Source organism: Acinonyx jubatus, chromosome B2, assembly GCF_027475565.1.
Source record: "Acinonyx jubatus isolate Ajub_Pintada_27869175 chromosome B2, VMU_Ajub_asm_v1.0, whole genome shotgun sequence".
Classification (NCBI taxonomy): Eukaryota; Metazoa; Chordata; class Mammalia; order Carnivora; family Felidae; genus Acinonyx; species Acinonyx jubatus.
In genome coordinates, this window is record NC_069385.1 from 28,225,681 (window position 1) to 28,239,485 (window position 13,805).

At 39.9% G+C, this 13,805-nt stretch overlaps 1 long non-coding RNA gene across 3 annotated transcripts; it reads right to left on the minus strand.

The window, feature by feature from the left end:
* Positions 1-366: 366 nt before the first annotated feature.
* LOC113598668 (uncharacterized) lies at positions 367-12,216 on the minus strand. Of its 3 annotated transcripts, none has more exons than XR_008298319.1 (3): positions 10,767-12,216; positions 5,431-5,533; positions 367-3,898 (listed from the first exon to the last, which is right to left on the minus strand). It is a non-coding gene; the product is annotated as an uncharacterized LOC113598668 (long non-coding RNA). The 3 variants fall into 3 exon arrangements; XR_003419325.2 differs by lacking the exon at positions 10,767-12,216 and adding an exon at positions 10,599-10,739; XR_003419326.2 differs by lacking the exon at positions 10,767-12,216 and adding an exon at positions 10,193-10,588.
* Between the last annotated feature and the right edge of the window lie 1,589 nt (positions 12,217-13,805).

The window sequence follows — 13,805 nt, forward strand, 5'->3', positions numbered from 1 at the left end:
AGGGTCCACCCTGTCAGCACAGAGCCCCACGCGGGACTCAATCCCACAAACCGTGAGCTCATGATCTGAGCTAAGATTAAGAGTTGACACTTCACCAACTGAGCCACCCAGGTGCCCTGTGATTTTACTACATCTTTTAAATGATAAATATGAATCTTGCCAGAAAATGTTATTAAAATTTATCTCACTGGAAAATATTTTATGTTGCTACCTTTATTTATACATTTTCTGTTTAATTTTTTACACACAGTTTAATGTGAAATGGGTTAGCAAAATTTAGAGGATCCTCATGTTAAATAAATTTAGAGGATCCTCAACTAACAATGCATGGACATTGCATTATTCTGTTGAAAATCTCCACCTAATTCTATTCTTTTTTTTTTAATTTGTTTTTTTTTTTTAATGTTTATTTATCTAGGGAGAACATGAGCAGGGGAGGGGCAGAGAGAGAGGGAGACACAGACTCTGAAGCAGGCTCCAGGCTCTGAGTTGTCAGCCCAGAGCCTAACATGGGGCTCAAACTCACAAACTGGGAGATCATGACCTGAGTGCAAGGCAGATGCTTAACCAGTGGAGCCACCCAGGTGCCCCTCTATCTAATCCTACTCTTAATGTGTTTTTTTTGTCAATGAGAGCTGAGCCACACAACCCTGAAATACTTCTCAGAACACAGTACTGGTTTCTGCTTTTCCTTTATAAACTGTGGTTGGTTATATTTAGGAGTGGAGATTCTGAACACCCTTGGAAAAATAAGTTAACCATGGAAGTGAGGCCAGGTTATCCTCCATGTAAGCATTTTAATTGCCTCAATTGAGAACACAAGCCCAGCCCACAGCACTTCTTTGAAATTGCCGGCCACCTAGACCCTGCAAATGTAGGCCAGGCCAGCCAGGTACGTGTGCGTGGCCCCAGCCAGTTGGAACAGATGGACATCCAATACAAGACCAAACAATCCATAAGTTGGGCTAAGCCAATTATATTCTTTCCCTCAGAAATGGAGAGTCAGGGCTCTGAGGCAGAATTAATGGGTTACTGTTGAACACTTGACAAAAGGTCATATAGTCAGGATGAAAATGGCCTTGTTGGGCTATATGCGACCAGGAGAAGCTGATGTGGGGAGAGAGGAAGCAGAGAGAAGAACCATTTTGAAACCCTTAGGAGATGCACAAAGTGTGACTTCAACTCAGAGAAAAGCCAGCTGTATAATTCAGAACCCAGTGCAAAATGAAAATGTGGAGCCCTTTGTTCGAAAGCAAGGGGAAAATGCCATTAAAGGTACTAAAATATGAAGGCTTTTCCTTTAAAATATTTTATTATTTATAAAATGTATACGGGTATATTATCTCAGGCTGCCTTAACAGAACTCTACAGACTGGGTTGCTTATGCAACAGAAATTTATTTTCTCACAGCTCTGGAGGCTAGAAGTCTTAAGTATGATCAAGGTGCTGTCAGGGTTTCTGATAAGATACCTCTTCCTGGCTGGCACACAGCTGCCTTCTTGCCATGTCTCACATAACCTTTCTTCTGCATGCACACACGCACATGCACACCCACACACACACAGAGTGAGAGAGATGTCTAGTGTCTTCTCATAAGGATACTAGTCCTACAGGATTAGAGCCCAGCCCTCATCACCCTACTTAACCTTAATTACCTCTTTAATGGCCCTGTCTCCAAATAGAGTCACATAGAAGGTTAGGACTTCAACATATGGATTTGGCAGGGGGATACAATTCAGTCCATAAGTAGGGGTAATTGTGATATATAGGTAACAGTATAAACTTACAAACTGAAGAAAATATCTTTGGTGTCATAATCTTTATAATATAATAAATAAGGCTTCATTAGTGTGATAGCTTGATTGATTGTAAGACTCTTCTGGCTCATTTCTGCAAATATATTTATTAAATCATCAACATTTTTACTTTTAGCAACTTCATTTTCTTTTTTTTTTAATTTTTTTTTAACGTTTATTTATTTTTGAGACAGAGAGAGACAGAGCATGAACAGGGGAGGAGCAGAGAGAGAGGGAGACACAGAATCTGAAACAGGCTCCAGGCTCTGAGCTGTCAGCACAGAGCCCGACGCGGGGCTCAAACTCACAGACCGCGAGATCATGACCTGAGCCGAAGTCGGCCGCTTAACCGACTGAGCCACCCAGGCGCCCCACAACTTCATTTTCAATCTATGTTATTGAAAGCAATGTGAGTTGCTCTTGGAAAATTCAAGATTGCAAACAATTTTTGATGATTTTTAATATTTAGGAGGATTTGTCTGCTGATGCCACAGTTACTGAAGCTGTTAAGAGTATCTTATAGGTGGGGCGCCTGGGTGCCTCAGTCAGTTAAACATTAGACTCTTGATTTCTGCTCAGGTCATGATTTCACAGTCTTGGGATTGAGCCCCCTGTCAGGCTCCTTGCTGAACCTGGAGCCTGCTTGAAGTTCTCTCTCTCTCTCTCTCTCTCTCTCTCTCTCAGCCTCTCCCCCATTCTCACTCTCTCTCTTTCTCTCTCAAAATAAATAAATAAACTTTACATAAAAGAGTATTTTATAGGCTATGAAAACATTGGGATAAATTTCCAATTAATTATATTAAAATATAAATATTAGAAATATATATATAAATATTAGTACATCTAAAGCTGATGATTCTTGCAGAACAATTTTTCTGAAAAAACTTGTCTTCATACAGATCATTTTCATGTCAGTCTAAATTTAATTTTAAATGTAAACTTATACCATGGCATTTTAACATTTCCTCTTATATTTCCTGTAATTTGTGGAGGTTATACAAGAAATGGACTTCATGATTTATATATAATTCAAATACTTGTTTACGCATTCTATCACTGTATATTCAATTACAAAGGAAAACTAATTTCAAAATTATCTTCATTAAAACGGTTTCATCTGATGCTTCATAGGAAAATAGCGTTCTATTTCATGAAGTGTGATCATCGTTACATTTAATTTCTGTTTCTAAGTTTATGGATATTTGTTTTACGGTGCTGCAGCAATTAGCGAAAACAGAGGTTTTAAACTATGAAGAATTCTAATTCCTCCTTAACAGGTTTTGTTGAAATGTCCATGTGTACGTTTTCATTCTGTAATAATTTTGCTGACAAAGTTTTGCCACCTGAGCTCTAAGAGTTCCTGGCCAAAGCGTTAAGATCTGTGCCAATGCCCCAGAGATGGGCTCCAGAGACACACTGGCAAACTGGCCTCCTGCCATGGATCCTGGCACTGGGGTCCCTCCTCTCTCCAGGGCTGTGACTACTGCTGCCCCTGCTGCTGCTGCTGTGGCTGCCCTCACCATCACCGTCACCACCACCACACCCAGCCCAACTCAGGTCCCGGGCATGGCGTGTAGAGCCACGCTAACGGTGCTCCGCCCACTGCTCACCAGCTACAGGTCAACGTGAAAGCATGCTTTTTCACATATCTCCTCTGCGCAGGTGCATGTTCCATTGTCCATTCAAACTTAAGTTACAGAATACAAGCTCCTCATTGGCCAGTTCTGGCACAATCCCAGGAATTCAAGGGGTGCCTGCATCTTGGCCTGGGATGCCCTTAAGATGGCCGGTTGTATTTTTGCAAAAACAAAATAAAACAAAAACCTCTGCTGGATGGACACTGCCGGATACCCAGTCACTGCCCATCCTTTACTAAAAGAAAAATCGTTCTTTTCAGGGACACCATGTGCCACCTTCCCAAAATTCCTTACATCTAAAGGGAAGTACGGAATTCAGAGCCGATGAAAAATAATCGAAAAGTCTGCCAGAGATTTCTGGGAAATGGTTGCTTTCCTGATACACGTGGGCTTCATTCTGTCCCCTTCTTATTCCTGCCAGGAATGCAGGCATGAGGCTGGAAGTAGAAGAGGTATCTGGCCATCCTGAAGCAACAAGCAAGAAGACAGAGTAGGAACACGGATCACTCAGAACATCAGGAAGCAGCTACACCAATCCCACACTGCCCATCTCTAAACTTCCTGTTAATTAGAAACACAAACTCTTCTTATAGTACCGAGTCCGGCTTCTAACACATGCAGCCAAATGCAATCTTAATTGAGACCCTTTTACTGAAGTTAGCTCGAGTCCGTTCTCGTTTCTTGGAATCCGCTGTTTGTGCTCCACGCATGTGCTGTGGGATCCCTTTCCTGTACAAGCCTTCTCTCAACGGGACTTTCACACCTACCAACCAGCTCTTTAGAGGGCTGCCCTCAGATTTCCCAGCCTGTTGGGCTTAAAAGCCATAATTTCATAAGAATGTGCACCCCCTGGGTGCTCTTTGTAACCCTTGCCCTAATCAGGACGGTTTTACTGCAGGATTGAGTAAGGGTTATTCCCTGCGGGACTTTGATATGACACACGTGCCAATCCCCATCCCCCACCGGTTTCGTGTCCTAACAAACTACTTTCACATGGGGTCCCTCCTCTCTCCGGGGCTGGGAAATCTCAGGGTCCACTTCTGGGAAATCCAACCTAAGATGCAATGCACAGATCCCTGAATAGAATAGGTATCACCAGCTGCTATAAACTGAATGCTTGTGTCCCTTAAAATTCCTTTGTTAATACCCCCCCCCCATTTTTATGCATGCACCAATGAAAGGCCATGTGAGGACATAATCAGGAAGAGGGACCCTCACTAAGAACCTGGGCTTGCTGGCACTCTGATCTCAGACTTATAGCCTCCAGAAGCATGAGAAATAAATGTGCATTAAGTCACTCAGACTATGATAATTTGATATAGCAGCCCAAACTGACTAAGATATTAGGGATTTAAAAGTAAAAGCCAATCAGTTTTGACACTGGTTGTACGATAGTTCAAATACAATGTGATACTTCAAATAAAAATACACTTATTAGTTTAAACGTCACACAAATATAATCACCATAAGAAGAGAATGCCACTATCTCGATAGCAAAAAGATGAACAAAATATGAAATATATGTCGGCCAAAGTGTTGATTTAGGGCTGTCTTTCACATCTCGCAACATCAGTAGGAGGAACACTCCAGTATGGCACTGGCTTCAGGGGGACCACAGTTTGTCACCTTCAACCCCCTCATCACCTCCCAGTACTGTACTTTCCTAATCCTCAAGTCGTAATTAGCTTGCTGCTCTTTTCTGTTGGCTATTTAAGACATGCATTTGAGAGTTTTGTTTTGTGTGTGAAAGAAAATTTAACAGCTTTATTCACAGCATGATTATCTTTTATCTTGGTGCTATGAGGCATATCTCCTTGATGTCAGCAGGGTTGGGAATTATTTTTAAACGACTAAATCAATACTTTCATTGAGGAAATTGAACCGTGCTGGCTTGTAAGCTCAAGATGAAAAGCTGAATCCCTTTCCAATAGCTTACTTCTGAGGGCTGAAATTAGGACAGATGGCTGGCTCAGTGTCCCTTGATGTGATTTGATTACCTGTCACTGCCAGATGCCCAGTCTGAGGTACGTGAAGAGAAGCACAGACAGACAGCTACAGTTCCACTGTTTAGGAAGCAGAGGTACCGCTTCAATTCAAAGACTGAAAAGCAAAATATGCCTTCAGGTTTTAAGGAAATACAAATTTTTGAAAATGGGAAACGTCCTCCTATCTTAAGAGGTCTGTCTCAACATATTCCCTCTTGACCATTGGTTTTAACTGAATCTCTGTCATTCTAGAGTTCTACCAAGCTAAGTTTACAAAATGTCCCAATAAAAAGCACCATTAATTTCATAAACAAATAGAAGTATAGGGCTGGAAGGAAACGTCTGGATCATTCAGTGCTGAGTTCAACCCTTTTTGTTTTTTAGGAGGCCAGTGACCTCCTGGAGTTCTGGTATTACATAGTCACGAACTTCAACCCAGCAAGATGATGTGTGCGTGTTAGCTTTTGGCAGCGTAAATCAAGAACCTCCAACTTCCTTAAGTAAAGGAGAAGGTATATGGTTGAAAAAACTCTGGAGGTTCTCACAAAATCCAGGGGCGGAGAGTATAAATAAGACTCATTGGAAACATGAGAAACTCAAAAGCCCTCAGGATCCCACCCTATGCCTTCTACTTCTCAGAAACCACAAGGTTTCCTGGATATCTGTTGTTCATCTGGCATGTGACTCAACGCACTTCAGATCACATACCCACCACTGACTGACTCAGTGTCCCAAGTCCCCGACAGGAAAATCTAATTGGCACGACTCACAGTCGTGACAGCCTGGCCATTTGGGAGTGTACTGAGGGACCTCTGACCGGGAGGGCCAATTCTAGTGCAGTTACCTGATGCTTGAAAGTGGGGAGGCCGGGTTGGTTGTTCAGCTACAGAAGAATCCCAAGGCAGAAAACAGTTGGAATCAGGACACCTGGGTGGCTCAGTCAGTTAAGCATCTGACTCTTGATCTCAGCCCAGGTTTTAATCTCAGGGTTGTGAATTCCAGCCCTGCATTGGGCTCCATTCTGGATGTGGAGGAAAGAGAAAGAAAGAAAGAAAGAAAGAAAGAAAGAAAGAAAGAAAGAAAGAAAGAAAGAAAGAAAGGAAGGAAGGAAGGAAGGAAGGAAGGAAGGAAGGAAGGAAGGAAGGAAGGAAGGAAGGAAGGAAGGAAGGAAAAAAAAGAAAGAAAGGAAGAAAGAAGAAAGAAAGAAAACAATTGGTATCTCTAATAACATGACATGATTTGTTCTCCTGGAAAGTACTGTAAAATTCAAAGAAATTATATAATGCTTAAGTAGAGTTTATGGAACACAAGTGTAGTCCATATGGTTTATCTTTATTACTGCAATATATCATATCTATATATTTTAAAATAGGAAAATTATCAATAGGTATCAATAGAGATTTGGTAAAATTTGATAACAATCCATAATATTTAAACTTAAAAAAATTGTTAAAATATCATTAAAAAGGCAAATGAGGGGTGCCTGGCGAGTTCAGTCAGTTAAAGCATTTGACTCTTGATTTCGGCTCAGGTCACGATCTTACAGTCGTGAGATTAAGCCCCACATCAGGCTCTGTGCTGAGTGTAAGGCCTGCTTAAGATTCTCTTTCTTTCTTCCTCTGCCCCTCTCTCACTTGCACTCTTTCTCTCAAAAAGAAACAAACAAACAAAAACAAGCAAATGACAAACCAATAATAATATGTAATAGAAAAGAGGTTAATATCTTTAGAATAGAAAGAGATCTTATAAGAATTGTTTTTAATTAGCTGCTCAGTAAGAAGAAATGAACAAAGAATGTGAACAGGCAATTCATACACACAAAATACTCAGCCTCATGAAAGATTAAAATACAAAATAAAACAGTGCTAGAGTACTATTTTTACTCATCAAGTAGGCAAAGATTGAAATAGTGTTTACACCTAAGGTTGTTTAGGGGTTGGTAAAATATACAGTCTCGTGCAATGTTTTTGGAAGCACATATTGGTAAAACTTTCTGGATAACCTTCTGGAATTATTCATCAAAAGCCTTAAAACTGATTAGGTAATTTTAGTAGAAATTTCAGATGTACTCAATATTTATGTTAGTAGATGCTTAACATTACACCATTTAAAATACAGGAAAACTATAAACATTAAAAATGTATAACAATTAAGAATTTTAACAATTTATGATGCTATAAAAATAGAGATAACATGAGAAGATAGAAAAGAATATACACAAAGTTGTTTATAGGCTTACTTCTAGGTGGAATTTTTTTTTTTAGTTGTGATTTGTATTTTTGTCTTTATACCTTTTTATATTTTCCAAAACTTTTATAACATATAATAATTTTGCTATCAAAAAGAGGAAAAAAGGTAAGCATTCACAAAAATGCAAAAGGAAAATAAAATTTGGAAATGGAAAAAATGGGGAAATATTGGAGCCATTGTCTTTAAAATCAATACCAAAAACAATAAAATTAAATTTAGAAATGAAATATTTTTAAAAAATAAAATAAGTACCAATAAAAAAATGTCAGATGTAAAACTATTATTTAATATGTTTCTATCCCATCAATCCAAGAAATAAAAAAGAATAGGATAGAGGTTAATCCTTGGAAAACAGGTTAGAAAAACTAGCCAGATACAGTAAGATAGCCTTCTTTAAAATAGCAATCATGGGTCAGAAAACGTTAAGTAGCAAAGAGGACAATATACAAACTTGTGATTCCCAAAGATATTCATGTCTAATTTACCTTCTAAAATATTGTTATGAGGATTCATGTAAGGAAAATAATAAATAAGTAAAATAATAGATTTGAAACCCTTCTTATATTTTAAAAAATGGTGTGATGGTAGTAATAATAATTCTCTGGATGTGTTGTTTTAAACAAGAAATATATATAAAATTATGTGATCCCTTCCAAGCAATAGTCACTATTCTCCCACTTGCCAAAAAATAGATTTTATATTAATGTGTACCCATTGCTGATATCCAGGAGAACAGAGATGTAAAATGAGTGGCTTATAGCAGAAAAATGGTTTCTATCCCCTCCTGGCTCTCGCCACCCTGCACCCTCCTGGGCTTGGCACTCAGAGAAGTCAAAACATAGAGGGCATTGGGGTGTGCAGTTCTAGATGGAAGACGTCAGAACTGCACAGAAAATCCACTAGGAGTGTATGTGATTTGATCGTCTTCCAGAGGCTACACATACAATACCCAAGGTTATTTCCAGCCCACCCCCCACCAGAACAGGTGAGGGAGTGGTCTTCTTTTCTAGAGGCAGCAGAGGTCAGAGGGGCTAGAAGGCATGACAGGGAGGAGGCAGAGGGTGCAGGTAGAGATGACAGTGTCTAAATAGAAAGTGGTATCCAAGAGGGTAATGTGGGTCCTTGGTCTAAGGGCCAAGACTGAAGGACCATCCCTCATTTAGGAGCTGAAAGATGGGTTAGACAGTGTATAGGAGCCTAACTCCCCCCCCTTGCCCACCCCAATGTCCTCCTCGGGTTCTGAATTGGTTGGAAGACAAAAACTCAAACCTGAAGTCAAAGAACTGTTTTGAGCCTGAACTAACACACACCAAATAAAAAGCAATTCTAAAACAGAGAATTATTAATAAATTAATAAAACAGTATCTGAGTACCTATTCCCAAGTGTCTTTTACTTATCTAATACTCTCTTCTGCTTCTCCATCAACATCTGGCTCAAAACTCAATTTCCTTCATGCTTCCTTAGATCTATGTAGTAAAAACCAAACTACTAAGTTCAAACCCCAGCCCCATCACCAACTGTATGATTTCCAAGACTGTTTAACTTCTTTGTGACTCATTTTCTTCAAAATAAGGAGTAAAACATTTATTTATAGGGTTGCCAGAAAAGTAAGTAAGATTGGGCAAGGAAATCACTTGGAGAGTGCTCAACACATAATGATTGCACCATAAATGGTGGGGGTTTTTTTTTCAGTGAAATAATGTTTTGTTTTTAACATTATACTTTGCAAGCTCCATAACATCACTAACAGTTATGAAGTACATGGAATGAGCTAGAGAAACTTTCACTCACTAGGATTCCTCTGCAGAAGTGCTCTATTTTTATTTGAAAATACTGAAATATTTTGATAAACTGCTTGGAATTGAGGGTTAGCGCCCCAAGACCATGCTTCAGTTGAGAAATATCCTAAATGGAGGCTCAAGAGGCAAGTTGAGTAGTTTGTTTAGATTCTGAGGAAGAAGGACGAGAAAAGGAGAAAAGCAAAATGAGAGGCTGAGAGAGGGAATAAAGAAAGCGAGAGAGAAACTCCAGAATTTCATGCCCAGGTTAACTAATCAGGCAGACAACATAAGAAGAGGGTGTCCATGGCTATGTTGTCTAGTCTAGGAGAAAATGATCTCCTCTGGGGATTTTAGGGAGGATTTTTACATAGTTTTGTGCAGTCCACTCATTTTCCAGAGGGACAAATGCCAGAGGTGAATGCACAATTTCTTTTAGTCTAGAAGCTGGCCAATCAACCCGGTCACGTGCCCAGAAAAACTGATGAGGCAACGTGAGCTGTGAAGCACTGGAATGAGAAGGGGACTGGCTTAAAATACCCACTTCCAAACAGAGATGGCCAATATATGTTGACTCAGCACTTCCCCTGACATTTTTGTTTTCAGCCTCCCAGAGAGCCCTGTCTCTTTAGAGAAATTAAGACAACTTGACGTGTCCACATACTCCACCGTTCTGGGGTACAACTGGCTTGCGCCTGTCCCCCCCCCCCCCCCCGGCTCAGTTTCTCTACCTCAGAATACTTACTTGATTTCAGAGCACAGGCTTGGAATCTGGCAGTTCCCCTTCTCTGGCCATAGCAGTAGGGCCAGTTGGGAAAAATGAGCCCCTGTTTATCAGTTTATATTTAACAATTTATACAGGCTCAACTAGCCTAGCGATGGCCATTTGACTATATTAATCAGATTCCATCAAGGCAAAAACTTTGAGACTCATGGGACAGATATTAAGTAGACCATCTGCAGGTAAAATTAAGATCTGCTCCAACCGAGTCACAAATCAGAGACTGCGAACCGCAAGAGCCTGGAAGCCCGGAGTCTATCTTACTCTACACTGGCTGCTCTGTAATCAACATGCCTACTTCACTCCCCCTGGTCACTTCCCAGGCGCGGGCACTGTGAACTGGGGTGACTCGGTTCAAAAAGTTACTTACGTTTTCTGAGGAGTAAAATTAAGTACAATGGCAATGAAGATTACTGGAAATTGCTTTCACCTCAAAAAGAAAAAAGTCTCTCCCCACCCTTTCCAGAACCAACACAGGCACAGCTCCACGCAGCCAAATTCCTGAGCCCTCATTTAAGATCCTATCGGTGATCCACACCTGTGGTTAGGTGATTAGCTTTGGTGCTTTTACACTCCAGCCAGATGCACTGGAAAGACACGAACTGGAGTTTGAGTAAAGGCAGGAAGAGAACACTGCGGAACACGTGAAAAGGCACCCCAAGTTGGCGGAAGTTCTCTAAAGGCCTGGCGTCTCTGTCTACACACTTTTGACCCTCGTTCCCAGGATCTGAAGATTCTCAAAGGGGATCTCTCCTTGGGGAGCTGAGCCACGTAGAGATCCCACTGAAGACGTCAAAACTAACGCTGGATGTGTTATTCGTTGTGAAGAGGAAATTCAGAAAGTTGAGATATGCAGTAAGACAAAAAAAGAGGTTATGGTCATATATCTCCAACATATAAACAGTCTCTTGAGCTAACTTTGTGCATTTTTGGACTTATGTTACATCAGTTTAGAAAACTAATTTAGCATACTAGGAGCATAAGTCTACATAAAGCCAATTCAGTTTTAACAATTTATAGTTGCAAAAAAAAAATTGAAATGAGTAGGTTTTTAACAACATATTGTTATCTATAAAAACAATCCATGTGTATTGGGTAAATACAGAAACTACAAGAAGAAAATAAAAATCAACAGTAAATCCAGCATCAAAGGAAAATCCCTGCTAACATTTTGAGATTATTTATCCTCATGTCTTTTTATTCATGTATTTAGACATACTTTTTATTGTTATCCTATTGTATATACAGATTTACATTTAAATATGTTTTTGGATAGGTAAAACATACATGTGGCATTAAATTCAAAAGGCCATACCAAAAATAAAAGACTCCAGATACCCAGGTGCATTCACCAGAGGCAACTAGTTGCCAGTTTATCTTACATTTATTTTTAAAATAAAAATAAGGAATTTATTTTGAAATTCTTTCAGAAAGTAATACATATATAAATATGTGTATGTAATTTTAGTATAAATTAGAGCCTCTTATCCACACTGCTTTGCACCCTGTTTTATTTGATTGCTATAAATATAGTCCCACAATATCACTAGAGAAAGATCCTTTTAAAAGCTACATAAAGGGCACCTGGGTGGCTCAGCCGGTTGAGCATCCGGATGACTTCGGCTCAAGTCATGATCTCACAGTTCATGAGTTCAAGCCCCACACCGGGATAGCTGCTCTCAGCTCAGAGCCTTCTTCGGATCCTCTGTCCCACCCTTGCTCTCAAAAATGAATGAACATTAAAAAAAAAAAAAAAAACAAGGATATAAAGCTATATAATGTTCCATTGCCTCGACATTGCATATTACCTCATCAGTCTCCTATTAATAAATATTTACACTGGGGCACCAGCTCACTCGCTTAAGTGTCCAACTCTTGGTTGCAACTGAGATCATGATCTCAAGGTTCATGTGTTGGAGCCCTTCATCAAGCTGTGCTGACAGTGCAGAGGCTGCTTGGGATTCTCTCTCTCTCTCTCTCTCTCTCTCTCTCTCAAAGTGGATAGAATAAACTTTAAAAAAAATTTACACAGATTCCAAACTTTTTATATATCATATGGTATTTTTCCCTAGTATTATAGAGTTCAATTTCCCCATGTCATTATACACATTTTACATTTAAGAGTTTAATAAATTACATAATACCAAATTTTATGTATTTATAGTAATTTATTTCATTAATCCCTGGTGGGTAATGATCGTCCTTCTGTACAACAATTTCCTCCCATCTTGCTCAAAATGTTTCTTTGTGATAGATTACTAGACATGTGCCCAAAGGATGCATAACTATTAATGTTCTTACCACATATTTTCTAATTATTTTCAGGGTAAAAATGATGCCAATCTAGAATCCTACCAGCAATCCCTATCAGTACTATTAGCATTTTTTTTAACTTTAAGTTCTGCCAATAGCATATGTGAAAATATCTTGTTTTCATTATTCATTTCAGTTAATATTAATCAAATGCCACCACACAGCAAGGACAGCTGTCAGCTCTGGACATACAGTAGTGAGCAAAGTACCTTCCTTATGGAGCTTTCATTCAAGGTAGGGAAACATAATAACTGATTTAACATAATCTCAACAAAGAAGAAAAGCTGTGAGGAAAAAGACAGCAAGGCAAGGAAGAACAGTGCTAAGGGATAGAGGTAAGGACGCCTATTTTGAATAAGGGATCAGGGAGAACCTCTCTGTGCAGGTCACATCCCAGCAGAAACCTCCATGAAATGAAGGAAAGGAAAATGGGGAGAGAGCAACTCGAAACATAGAGGATAGAGGCCCAGAGGAGAGATCCAGCCTGTTCTGGTTGAAGAGCACCAGGAAGGCCAATGGGCTAGTGTAAAGTCGGTGAGGGTAAGAGGCAGAGTGCAGCAGGGACAAGGCATGTAGGGCCTTGTAGACCATGTGAATTTTGTTGTAAGTGTAACAGGAAGCCATTAGACAGTTTTAAGCTTTAGAATAATCTGATCTGACTTAGATTTTCGGCAGGTCATTCTAAAAAAGCAAGATGCAGAACATTGTACACAGTATTCTGCGATCTATGAAAAGAAATGAATATGGTGGTGAGTTCACAGGATAACTCTGGAAGGAAATGCAAGAAACTGGTTGCCTCTGGGGAAAGGAACTGGATGGGATGGGGGACGGGAGAGGGTTCGACTTGGTTTTCACATTATTAATTCTCTTTGGATAATTTTTAAACTGAAAGCTTTAACTTATTTTTAATTAAAAAATATTTTACCCTGTGTTTGTATTTCCTATCTCAGAAAAACAACCTCTAGCCGCTCTGTGAAGACTTACCTATAGGGGACAAGACAAAGCAAGAAGACAAGACAGGAGGCTGTTAGAGCAGCCCAGGAGAGAAGATGGAAGCCTGACCTGGGATACTGGTGGTACAAGTATGGAGAAGAGATGGGACTCAGGATATATTTTGAAGACAGACAACTCGCCCACAGACTGGATGTGGTTGCTCAGAAAGTAGAGAAGCCAACAATGACCCCTCAGGTTTGGGGCCAGAGCAAACCATGTGGAAGATGGCACCTTGGCGAGAGATAGGGCAGACTTGAGAAGGATGAGGGAT